This window comes from Rhynchophorus ferrugineus, unplaced genomic scaffold (assembly GCF_030347505.1).
Source record: "Rhynchophorus ferrugineus isolate W39M unplaced genomic scaffold, kcgeb_rfMv2 rfM1, whole genome shotgun sequence".
NCBI classification, from domain to species: domain Eukaryota; kingdom Metazoa; phylum Arthropoda; class Insecta; order Coleoptera; family Curculionidae; genus Rhynchophorus; species Rhynchophorus ferrugineus.
Genome location: NW_027472580.1, coordinates 40,628,010 through 40,641,967, shown reverse-complemented (window position 1 = coordinate 40,641,967; position 13,958 = coordinate 40,628,010).

The window sequence follows — 13,958 nt, the reverse complement described above, 5'->3', positions numbered from 1 at the left end:
TATATATATATAGTATATATTATATATATGGGGGATATATATTTAGTGAAAACAATTAATTAAAACAATTACTATACTGGATGCCGATAATTAATTCACCTATCTTTATATAGACCAATTTATTTTTTCTCTAGCCCTTGCGAGACAATGAAAAATACAATTTTCTCTCTCATCTAACGTATTAACGTGGCACAAAAGCAACTTTGCTTTGTTTTCGCTTCATCCTGCTGATTCGTACAAAAGCGTAGCCCAGGAGCTTCATCATTGAAAATGTCACGCTAAGTGTGTTGTTTTTGAGAGCTTATTTTACGGAAAATAGCGGGAAATAACGGAAGAGCAAAGGAAAAGTAACAATTACTGTTAAGCTATAAGTATGAGAAACCATTAAGATAATTACAACGCGATATCGACTTATGAGTATCATCTCGATAATGGCTTTTAATGGATAGTTTAATATGATACGTTTGTTCTTCCGCTGAATGTATGTTATATATAATAACGATTTTTTTCGAGTAATATTAATTTTACAAATAATACTAATATAAAACTAAATATTAAGTTCTAAATATTTAGTTCTTCCTTATTAATTTTCGTCGGGCCTTATTAAGCTTCCGGAAAAGCAGAAAAGAATTAATCTGCGTCTTTTTCAAAACATTTATTTAAGTTTTTAGTATTTTGAGTGGATTAAACATATTAATATCAAATTAAAGGAGGTTTTAAAAACCATTCAACCATATAATTTAAGATATAAATTGGGAACTGAAAAAAAAAGCATTTAAGTGCAAAAGTCTTACTAATTTTGTCAAAGTTTAATATTAATAGGAATTATGCATATTTTATATTAAGTATTTTGATATTTTCAAATGAACATTTAGTTATTCAAGTAAATTGAATAACCTTGTTTACTAATATAATCCTTATTGTTATGAAATTTGGATGTCTTCCATTTACATTCTATTTCATCATGTCCTTATTCTTTAACAATCCCAATTAAAGGACAAAAATAACTATGATAGAGAATATTGCTGTATAATTCACAATATGTTGATATCAGAGATATTTATATTTCTAACCTAGTAACCGTTTCTCTAGTAACGAGAAAAATACATACATAGATACATAAAATATAAGGAAAATGTTTCATGATAAAGTTACGATAAGTACATAATATGGATATACTGTGAAACTGACTTTTCTATAAGCAAACTGTGAAGTTTTTACAGTAGTATCAGTAATTTTGAGATGATATACTCAAGTAAAAATGTGAAATATAGTGACCTAGATCGAAAAAAAGTTTCGTAAATAAATTTGAGAAAGCCGTGAGTTTCCGTTTATGCAATTTTTCGCCCTCGCCACGAGGGCAGAAAATTTCTGTGCAGGTTTTCGTCTAACTACCTGCTTTCGGATCAGAATTTATGGTTCGTTGCAGACGTAAATAAAGGTGCCCTATACCTTTTCCGTGATGCGGGCATTTCCAGACAGAATCGAGTATTACTTTACCGCTATTATACCGACAGATAAAAAAAAAGGACGGACCTGTAGTCGAGAAAATCAAATAATGGCTTAGAAATTGAATGAATGGAATCGTAAATGTGGTAAAAGTTTAATATAATTGACGCAATTAGGATAAGTAGCAATGATGATAATATAATTTTAAATATAATCAGAAAAGTCCATTTACCATTAATGAAAATGAAACATGTTATATGTCTTTAGATAAATATAATTATTTTGCTCGTACGTATGTAATTATTTTACATTTATTATTTTTAAAGGAATGTGGCGCTGCGATAAGGATCCATGAATTTTTTATATTCATTATTTCAGCTGATGCATATTTGTGATAGATAATGTAAATTTAAGAGACTAGGTAGCAAATATAAGTGACATGATTTGTAGCAACAAAAACCGTTCAGAATGGAAATCGTGGAATCATGATTCAGTTCCAACTGTATGTTAACATCAAATTCGTTCTTTGTTTTCAATGGCTGATATCAATCCTAAATGTTTGCAAATCTACTTTATGGGCGATGACCACGTTATTATCATTAAACCAAACAAAGTACCATATGGAAAGAGCGTAGGAAAATACAATATGCCAACTGTATTTTATATTTTAAACATTTTTCAATTCTTTTACAGATCCTATCACAAATAAACACTAATTGGGTATTATTGTGTTCCTTTTATAGTATTTTTTTCACCGACTTCGAGAAAGGACGAGGTTCTATGTCTCCGTCAATTATGAACCGATTTTCAAAATTCTGTTTCTCTTCGAAGGAGTGCACTTCCGTGGTAGTCACATTGCGCCCAAATCCGGATATGTTTGGGGAAATTGAGGGATAAGCTCAAATTTCAAAGTTAAGTCCAAGGTTTTCAAATATTTTTTTATCTAAAATAAACAGATATTTGTGTATAATGTTATTGCTGAGCTGATGTGATACAAAATCGGAAGTGGTTCGGTACAAAAGCTATTCAGTTTGTTTTTTAAGCACTAACTATAGCATATAAGACCTCGTAGAAAGATTATAGACAACTGCTTCTATGGTGTAATGGTTAAAGTGTTTAACTCCCAAACGGAAATGGCGAGTTAGATTCCCGTCGAGGATTGTAACTTGCTGCATAACTTTTCAACTATCTACTACACCTATCTACTATACGAATTTTATATTATGCTATATACTCACAATTTAGCTTAATACCTACCTAAACCTATTTATCTATTTACAACATTATTTAAACTACTACCAACTAATCACTTTGAAGTCCGAGGTGCCCAGTCCGTGTTTTTAGTATGTTTTCAGAACACAAACAACATAACTTATAAAATTTATGACAGCAAACAAACAGCACTTTCGGCATTTCATTTAGTATGAATTCCATCTAAGAATGATTGATAATTTTGTGCACCATATTTTAAAAACAACAAAAATAGTAATACATTTCCTAATTTACATTCCCCATCTCCTTTTAGTACTCCTAAACAAGTACTATACAGGAAAATTGAAAGTAGGTATCACTCTACTGAAAACAGATGACAATGTTTAAATTGCGAATATTCTCAGATCAAAATACCAACGAAAACTAAGCTATTACTAGTGCGATAAGGAATCTAAATGTTGTTCTGCCACTCGAATTTCTGCAAGAGCTCTATGCGGCTAATAGTAATCCTAGCAATAATGACAAAGTTCACTCTCACTTGGTTCTAAACATAGGCTCATCCAAAAACTTCGAAACATTCCTAATAAATAGCTTAATGATATAACAAATAACACCTTTAAGTCGAAAAAAATTGTATCAATGGAAGCATGTTTATCGCTAATACTACAACAAGATGGGTCAGAGCTACTACTAACTATAATTCAAGCAGAGCTCATTACAAAAAACTATTGCAGACAGAGAACTTCTCCACGAATTGATTAAAGCTGTGAAAAGTTATGATGAACTTCCTCCAAGTCAAGCTGATTGGGTTTGAAGCTAAACATTCCTCAATCCCTAAATCCGAGAGGCGAGCTACCAAAAAAACTTGCTATGGAAAAAGAAAATATCCTAAGAGATCATTGATAACTTAGTATGCCAACGTCAAAAATAATATGAAAAGGAACTTCTTAAAACTGGTAAGATGGTGATTATAGAATATGACAGAGTCAATAGTGGATAAAACCTGATCAGGAAAAAATCAAAACACTACCCTAAAAAGTACAAACGTCGAACAATGTACCTTGTAATAGAAACAAGGTGCAGGACATTAACTTAGAAAAGCCTTCAAATAATTTGCATTCATTCATGACCAACTTAAAAACGACTAACACATCCACTAAATCCTTGATAATATAGTAGATATTTTAATCGAACAAATGTAGAATATTCAATTCTAAATATATTAATAAAATAATATAATATAAAAATAATATTTCTGGGGAATAATCTTTATTATTTTATACTTTACATACTACTAATATGAAAAATAAAGATAAAAAAATAAGCTGTATGTTCTAATTTTTTTTTATTGTTATTAGTCGTTTCCGTCTAACCAATAATTTGTCTTTATGCTAACTTAAATCTAGGTATATAACTAGGAGGACCCATCGGCCCTAACTCAGTCTCTGGTGAAATAATGTTTATACATGTCACTGCTGAAGTTTTTAATATATGCACCTTGATTCTTTTGAGCCTGTGTCCTGTTCTGGTGGTATCCAAAAGTTGCAATATTTCAATATTAGTATGAGAATGGAGCCTTTCCTCATGCCCCCTTGCAATTCTCTTGATTTCTTGACTGACTGTGGTTATCTGAAGGTCTCGATGTAGGTAATCAGTCCTATGGTATTTGGGTGCACCCACAATACCTCTCAGGAGTATGTTCTAATGTAACTATAAAAAGAAACTCTTACATTTTATGAATTCATACCTGGAAAATTATTTTTATCGAAATCAAAGGAAGATTCTCACTTCAGTTATGGAATATATAAATTAGGAGATAGCTGGAACAAGTGACTATAATTTAGGAATGATTAAATTGCATAGCAAAATGTTTTGGTAATGCATTTCGAACCCTAAAATATCGTGTTTTGAATTCATGAAAATAAAGCGGTAGTTTGTACTTCACAGGAAGAAAAATCCTAATTGCAAACGAATTTAAAGTATAGACATCGGCGAAGAGAAAAAGGCGAAAAAGATCGAACGTTAAAAAACAGTTTAAAAATCGATGACCCTCATCCTTCCAATTTAATACGCCGCAAGCTGCGGCCGATAACTCTGGAAACGAAAGGCGAATTGATCGAGTGCAATATCTTCGTTCTTTTCGAATTCTCTGGTCCCTTCGGATTCGGTTAATTAGATTTTTTTAAGGTCGGTTAATGAAGATGAAGCTGCTCATGTGGAAATAGGCAATTTCTGGATAAATTACTACTACTGGTAGAAACAAAAAATAGATAAGGGAGCAGTGACGATTATTCTCCATCTTTGATTTATTAAAATTGCAGCATATATTTCTGGTAATTAAATTTCTATTTTCAGATATTGAGATTCAAATAGTATTATTTTTATTACCTTTTATTTCATAATGGTAATGAATTATGCTTGCTATAAGCACTAGCCTACTATTTATATTAATATTTTAGGCCGAACCGCATCACATATCTTTACTAGGTTTGCATAATGAATAATTATGTACTCCAATACATAAGTTTCAATAGTTCGTAGTACACGAGACCAACCCGACTCCACAATGCACAAAGTATGATCTTGCGATCAGCTATTTGGTTTTGATTCGGCTTGTTTGGTAATTCCAACGCATTTTCAAACATAGGCCATCAGGACATTCTTTGACTTGGGTCTTGAAATAACAAGATTTTAGCTGTTGAACCGATGTTTCATATGTTCTTATATTTGGGGCATATTCATGGCAACTCTCAACCTGCAAACGATTTCTTTTGATAAAGAGGAAAACTAATGCCTGACGGAAATATTTGTTTTCAGAACGAAAACTGGACACTAAAAATAATTATTAATGTATATCGATGTAATTGTGAGGGACCATAACTTATGTAGCTTAACTTATGTTAATAACTTTAGTAGCTAATGTCGGTAGAATAAATTGACAAATTATAAAATGGCAATATGTTAAATTATAACATGTTGTATCGTCACACGTAACCCTGTATCTCTTTTTGTTATTATTATTTTAATATAGAAGTGCAGTTGAATGATTCAAAATAAAATATTACAAAAATAACATATGTTTATTATTACGCCAGTTCCGTAGTAATCTACAAACAAATTTCCGTTGAAATCACTTAGGAGCCAAGGAGTCGAATTCACGTTCGACGATATTATAATTTACAAACAAAAAATTAAGAGCCTTTTAATAATTTTTAAAATAGCCCTCGAATATATTTTTGTTCCATTGTTAAATGAAACTCAACATACACATTTGTGTATGTATCTCTTCTAGTTGAAATCAATAGATGACCACTTAAAAACCACTATTGTTCACTATTTAATGAAAACACTTTTTATAACATAATATTAGTTAAATTCTGATAGTGATGATATGGTTGAAATTAAAGCCAAATAATTCATTGGAATTCCATATCTAATAATATTCTTCTATTTAATCTATATATATCTTATCTTTAAAAAAATTTCTTCATTTATCTATTTTTGCAACTGTTCTTCTGAGAGTTTCATTGTAAAATGATATATATCCTTATTGCCTAAAGATACCATGATATTACAATGATTCTACTTGTTATTTACACTTGACATTTATGGCTGAAACCCAGAATTTTAACAACCATATTAATTTACGGACGAATATGTTTTCCTTTCCGTAAAATTAGGATTTCCATTTTCACGGTTGTTATTAAGTTATTGCTTATTTTACCTTCATTAACCTTTATAAAGCTGGATGGGATATACTTCTGGCTTATTAACAATCAATCGAATTTCTTTCTGAAGTTTATTGAACACTAGTCATGGCTATTATTTTACTATATATTACGTATACATATATTGCTTATATATATATATATATATATATATATATATATATATATATATATATTACTTTGGCTTAAGTAACACGACTGTTTTACATTATCTGCAGACTTTAGAAAAAGGCAACATGTAATCCACATGAAAAAAAATCCTTTACTAGATCAAATATTCACGCTAAAAGTACGCTAAAAGATTTTTTTGGCCTGGAACCGGGTAGGAGAAGACTGCTACGGATACCTGGTCGGGAAGACCCGCAAGAATAAGCGAGTTGGACTGTTTATGTGGAGACTGCCTCTGGGCTACCCACTAAACCCCACCCTATCAGCTGATGCAATGACCCTAACTGATACTTTTTACTGTTAGTAAGGAGTGTGCCCGTAACCGGTAACACCACGCAGCTTGCGGTACATGAGTTGATCGCTTTCCGGAGAAGGTCGAGACAATTTGGAGTTAGAGCACGACGGGGAAGTGTCGGCTGTGATAGAATAAGGCCACGAAGAGCCGAATGAGTTATTGGCCTAAAATATCGGCCAGCTCAGTAATACATCTATTGTCCGAGAGACGAAGAGTGGCGAAGTATCTCGAGTAAACTTCGCATATAAAATCGTGAACTTGGGGGACATCTGTTTCTCTATGAATTTGAATGTTCCTGATGAACCAGGGGACATTGATTATTCTCCTGAAAATTTTGTTTTGAAAGACTTGAAGATCTTCCACCTGGCTAGGTGAGACATATTTTAGATAGACACGGGAGCCGTATAGAACGTCTTATCGAACCAGCATCTTGTACAGCAGAGAATTTATAGAGGGAGGATGCCTTCTGGCCTGGTTGATAAGCGGAAACAGCAAATTAACAATACCTTGACCTTTATGGAGGGACTTTTGAACATGGGTATTCCACCTAAATTTGCGATCGAAGGCAAGACCGAGATAGGTGGCTTCTTCTGACCATGGGATTTCGGCGTTCTCGATTTTAAGATGCAAAATGCTCGGTGCAAAACGCTTCTTGTAGAAGAAGATGGCCTGGGTTTTCTGTGGGTTGACCTGCAACCTCGAGAAATGTAACTGGACCGTCCAATCGAGTTGTTTTGGGAGTCTGCTTCGGATGTGCGGTACTACTCTTGAAGGAGCAAAGTAAGCAGTGTCGTCTGCGTAAAAAGCAACCTCAACTTGTAGTCTCCTAGGGATATCTGAAAGAAAAATATTAAATAGAGCGGGTGCCAAGGGGGAGCCTTGTGGAACTCCTGCGTCGATGGTTTTCCGGCTGGAGAGAATATCTTTAATCTTCACCTGGAACGATCGTCCTGACAGAAATAATTTGATAAAAGCTTTTAGGTCATCAGGTAGACCTAACTGGGTGCATTTCGCCACTGAGCCTTCATGCAATACCTTGTCAAAGGCTTTGGTTAGGTCCAAGAAGACCGCTCCAAGTCTTTCACGTCGGTTAAAAGCACAGTTGATTTTTGCTGCCAGCCGATGGGCCTGATGAACGACTGAGTGATTGACGCTAAAAGACTGTTAGTGCATCCCTATGCACTCGCCAAACCGTTAAATATGAGCGATGACAGTGAAGTGCCTGTTCTCAAAGGCAAACTACCATACCAACTGATTAAAAGACATATAGAGTGAGATATGATAATCTCTAAAATAAGTTAGAACAGGCTTTAATTTGAACAGAATAAGTTAGGATAAACTTTAGAGTAAGTTAGTATAGTATTTAGACTAAGATTTAGATTATAAGTTTGTACGGTAGATAACTGAAACCATATTCTACATGTCAGTATATTTATTTTGTATAACGAAAGTCATAAAATAATATTTATAGTTTACGAGCGAATTGTTGAAGTTCTAAGGGATTAATGAAAATATATACATAATACATATCATAATCTGTGTAAATACTTTGTATATTGTAATTTTGAAACATGTTTAAATTATCAAAAATGTTATTTTCTTTAAATTGTAAATAATATAAGCAGCCAAATAATGTAAATAATCTCGTTATTTACTTAAATCACTCCAAGTTATTATGGTTTTCTCCTTATCGATTAGCTGTTGTACGTTTTAAAACGCGTCCCAAGATTAATTCATCGATCCACATTGTGTACAACGTTTTGTCCTTGTAACAAGTTTGTTGGCCGAATATCTGAAGCCCCTTCTAATTCGGTTCATTAATTTTTTGCGACGTTGGTTAATGAAGATGAAGATGGTTTTGAGAAAATAGGCAATTGGTGGCGTGGTTACTGTTGGAAATTTCGGTAGTAAAAGAAAATTAAAACGAAACGGTAAGTGCGTTAACTGGAGTTATTTAAATTTTCAGCGTGCCGTTCCAAGAAAAACCTCTTTACGGGAAATTGTAACTTAACACTTTCCTTTTAATTACCTGACTATAGTTTATTAAGGAACGGTTTTCCTGGAATTTCCAAGGCTGGAATTTTTGAAGTCCTCGAACCGTAAATACGAAAAATCTGAAAGATTTATATTTAGCACAATAATTTAGGCATTTTCATTAATTTAGAGTATTAGGCATTTCTTTCATTTAATAGAGTGAATGACTTTCTGGCAATTTTTGGCAACAAGTGACTTGTTGCTATTTGGAATATATCATTTTGATGGTTTACCTGTCGCTTTTGACAACCAAACTAAATCACTATATCAGTTTGAAAAATTGTTAATCAGAAAACACTTAAGATTTACTTAAATTTCCAAATCGAATTGCAGTTGTGTACCTTTCTTCATTTTATATTAAAACGTTCGTTATTAATTATTAATATAATATATTGCAGATATTTCGGATTTTTTGCTCAGTTACTAAAAAAACGCGGATAGTTAATCAATTTGTAATGCTCTTTGTAGTAAATACTTTCTAAGCTAATATTTTCTTATTGCTATTTCATTATTTTATACTTTTAAGCTGTTTTTATACCCAATATTGCTCACTATTGTATGTTTTCAAAACGTTTTTTACAAATTATTTGTCATCAATATGCATGAAATAAAGGATACTGCGATATGACAACGTAAGAATGATAAGATAATAATAATTTACAACATATTCATTCAGGATTTTTTCAAACCAAACACGAAAATTAACAAAAATAAATTCAAGTAGCTTGTACATAAGAAAAAATAAATAAAACATTGATAACGTCAGATAATATTTGAAACTAATCGAATAACTGATTCATATCTCTGATTCAGGAAGAAGTTACATCCCCAATATATGTTTGAAGCATCCTTAAAATAAATTAAAATATGGTCAGAATCAGTCTCATGATACCCCTCTGCAGACTACAGTCTGTATACAAAAGCCTTAATAAAAACATTATAGTTCTGAAACACCACTGATAAAAACCCCAAATAGCTCTCACACAGCTTAGCAGTTGATGAATCAACCGATTCTTTAGAATTAACTGACCTTCTTTTGGCTTTTAGCTGCATATCTTCTCACATGAACGCTATGAATATGAATTATAAAATGTGAAAGGGTGAAAATAAAAATTATTAATTTACTTTAAAAAACTATTTTATTTAACGGAAAGAAAAACAGGGGACTGGTTGAACACTGCCTATATAAAGTGACACTAAGGGTAAAAACAGATAGAAATCTATTTTTATTTATCCCACTCCTAACATCATTCAAAACGGATGACTGAGGGGTTAGTGCAGTCCGTGGCCAATGCAGTACCAATCGTAAAATCATACTAATAATAACTACGACCATTTGTTACAGTTAGTTTATAAAATCAATTATGTAATGTTCAGAATATATTAAAATAGAAACCTGCGTATGCAATCAAATATATTTTTTCAGTTATTATGGTAACAAAACATAATCTGTGTTAAACAAACAACTGTCCGGTGAATAAATCGTCGGGAAGAAAAAATGTATGCCTAGATATTTTGTTTTGATATATTAAAAGAAATAGATGAAATCCCTTCGAGTTACTTTGTTCATCTACGGTCTCTATATTTCAATCCGGCATCCTCTATAGACATTTTTTGCATGAACATACTCTGTTTTGCAGTTTACCAATTTCTGTCAACCCTCATCACCAGTCCTATCCTCTGGATTACTCCGGGGCGATGCGTGTGGTCAGTTGGGGAAATTAAAAGTTTCAGATTGGGGATTCTTGCGAACGCTTTACTAACTTGGCAATTTGACAGCTGGATAACTAAAATCAAGTACTGTTGGGTTCAAGTTACTGTAAAGGTAATAGAATCAGAGGCCATAATATCTTTTTAATTACGTTATATCTCAATTCCTCATTTATTTAAGCCTTATATGAATAACAGCATTTTTTAGTAACATTTACTGTACTTTTATAACTTAATTTTTTTAAAATAAATCAATATTAGTTGAGGAAAAATTAATAAAAATCGCATAAAGTTAATTACTATTCCATTATTTTTACCAATGTTCATGTTAACCCATACTACTATCAAGTTTTGAATTTAGATAGTAAACAGAAGTCCAATAGAAGTAAACCAAGTGACCTATAAAAAAACCAATCAAGACTTTTTTGAACGCTTTTCTTGTCATTCCTCTTGTATACCTATAAGAGACTTATGTGGGAATGGGGCACGTGACAATCACCAAAAAGCAGAAGCATTTGCTGAATATCTAGAAAAAACTTTCAAACCAAACGAAACTAATATTGAACATAATTTGCTGGACTTAGAAGCTGAAAATTCGATGATTGAATTAGTCACGCTGAAAGAGTTAACCAAAGTTATTAAAACTGACATTAACCCCAGGGAATCACCAGGCTACGATTTAATAACAGGAGAATTACTGCAAAAACTACTCAGAAAGGGAATTATAAAACTCACCAACTTGATCAATACAGCATTTAGATTAAAACATATCCCAGATATTTGGAAGATGGCGGAAATTATAATGATCCCAAAACCTGGGAAGTCAGTAAACGAAATAAAAGCCTATAGAACTATATCACTGCTGCCAGTAATATCTAAGGTTTTTGAAAAACTTCTGTTGAAAAGAATAAAACCGATCATAGAGAGAAAAAATCTAATACCAACACACCAGTTTGGGTTTAATAACAAGCACTCAACAATTTACCAGGTCTACAGAAGAACAGATGTTATTGAAAAAGCCTACGAAAGTAAAAAAGTATGCTCAGCTATATTTTCAGATATAGCACAAACTTTCGAAAGGTTTGGCATAAAGGCCTTATTCATAAACTACAGACAATGCTACCAAACCAACACACCGAACTATTAAACTCATAGATTACAACCAGAATGTTTAGAGTTAAACAAGAAGAAGCTTAATCTACAATAAGAGAATCTACAGAAGGTGTACCACAAGGAAGTGTACTGGGACCAATGCTTTATCTACTCTACACTTGTGATATACCACAAACGGAAAATATTACGATGGCTACATTTACTGATGATACTGCAATTATAGCTGTCGGAGACAACAGTGAAGAAACCTCACGAAAATTAAAAGAGGCAAGTGACAATATAAATAATTGGACACAAGCTTAGAAAATAAAAATTAATGAAAATAAATGCGTACATGTGCATTTCACCTATAAGCAGACCGTACAAGCACCCATAACATAAAATAATACTATCATTCCATATAGCAACAACGCTAAATATCTCGGATTGAATCTCGATGTAAAGGAACATATAAAGAAGAAAAAAGAACTGGAATTGAAATATATGAAAATGTACTGGCTAATTGGAAGAAAATCACAATTATCAGTACATAATAAATTGCTATTATATAAGCAAATAATGAATATGGACATACGGAGTTAAATTATGGAGATGTTCTGCAAAGAGTAACATAAATAAAATACAAATTTTTCCTCCACTTAAAGTCATTTTACCACCGCTACACAAAGTGTTGGAACTGACAGCAATATGTAAAATCACTTCAAACTCAATCACTCAAAGATGGAGATTGTTTCAAATACTCAGCTACAAAATGTCCAGTCTTCTAAAATCAAAGGTGAGGAACGTGTCTTGGTCGAAGCAGAGAATAGACGGCTTATGTCTGATACTAAAAGAATGCTGGAAATATTACAAGCTATAGGTTTTTTAATGGCAATTAATGTATATTTTCTTCATTTCCACCTCGACTATTCCGAAAATTTGGTAGATGGGAATGAAGAGCAAGGCAAACGATTTCACTAATACTTTAAAGAGATGGGGATGAGATATCAAAGAAAATGGAGAGTTTCAATGAAATTTGATTAGTGTTGGATGTTTTAAAGAGGATTTCCAGATTTTTCCTACAAGCGAAAATGCACATAGAGGTCCTTCGAGAGAAAAAGAAAAGTTTTTTTTTGTATTCTAATAAACCTATATTAAACAAAAAATATGTATGCATACTGGTTTTTAAATAAAATAATATATATCAAATATATTCTCTTTTATTTGAATGTAAAACTCGTTTAACATAGTGTTAAATAACGTATCGTCCTATGACAAAGACATAGTACGTTACAAACATAAACGTTACTTTAATATTATTGTACAAGCACTCTAAACATAGCATCCCATTTTAGTGTATTCTTCAGATCAGTGCAGATAATATTGAGTACTGTTTTAAGCATGAAGTAAGTTGAAAAGTCGCTTTTGCATTTTTAAACGTTGAATGATTTTTGTTAGAAATACTACTTGTTACATTTCAACATAAAAAGTTTATATTATTTATAAATTAGATGCATATTGGAAATATTTCTGTTTTCTGTGGTTAGCAAGATACAGTCAACATTAGAGACATTTGTTAAACTTAATTTTGGATTTGCATATACAAAAAATTAGGTCAAGTTGGTATTAAGAAGCAGGATAAGAAATAAGCAACATATATATAACAACATATATATTAATTAGTCATCTAGCCTAGCGTGTGCATTAATTAGAATTAGTAAATAAAGCAAATAAATAGTAATTAGTTAATATAATAGCACTAATAATAATAATTAAGATACTAGATTAATAATTTGGTTAATCGATAGTATAAAATTAGGATAACAATGCCTGTATTATATATTAATCAAATAATTTCTAATTTATCATATAAGATGTATGACAGCCACATTTAAATACAAATAAATATAATCTGATATTAACAATTAAATATAAACTATATAACGTACTATTGATATGTATGTATTGATAACCAAAAATCATGACACTCATCCATACTGTGTAAAATGTAATCGCGAATGATGTGTTTTTTTTGTGAACTTCTTAATGACAATATTTTGTGGATAAAAATAAAAGCTCTTGGTAAAAAATATGTGTGTATATTAAAATGGATCATTTAACATGTACGTGCATATGATATGCAATAATTTATATTTGCCAGAAAAACAAAACACGAATGGCAAGGTTTTCATCAGTATTTCATATAATAAACCTCCGCTGGAGTATAATAGCTGTCGTAAAGATGAAAAAGCTGGATCTTAATAACCTGG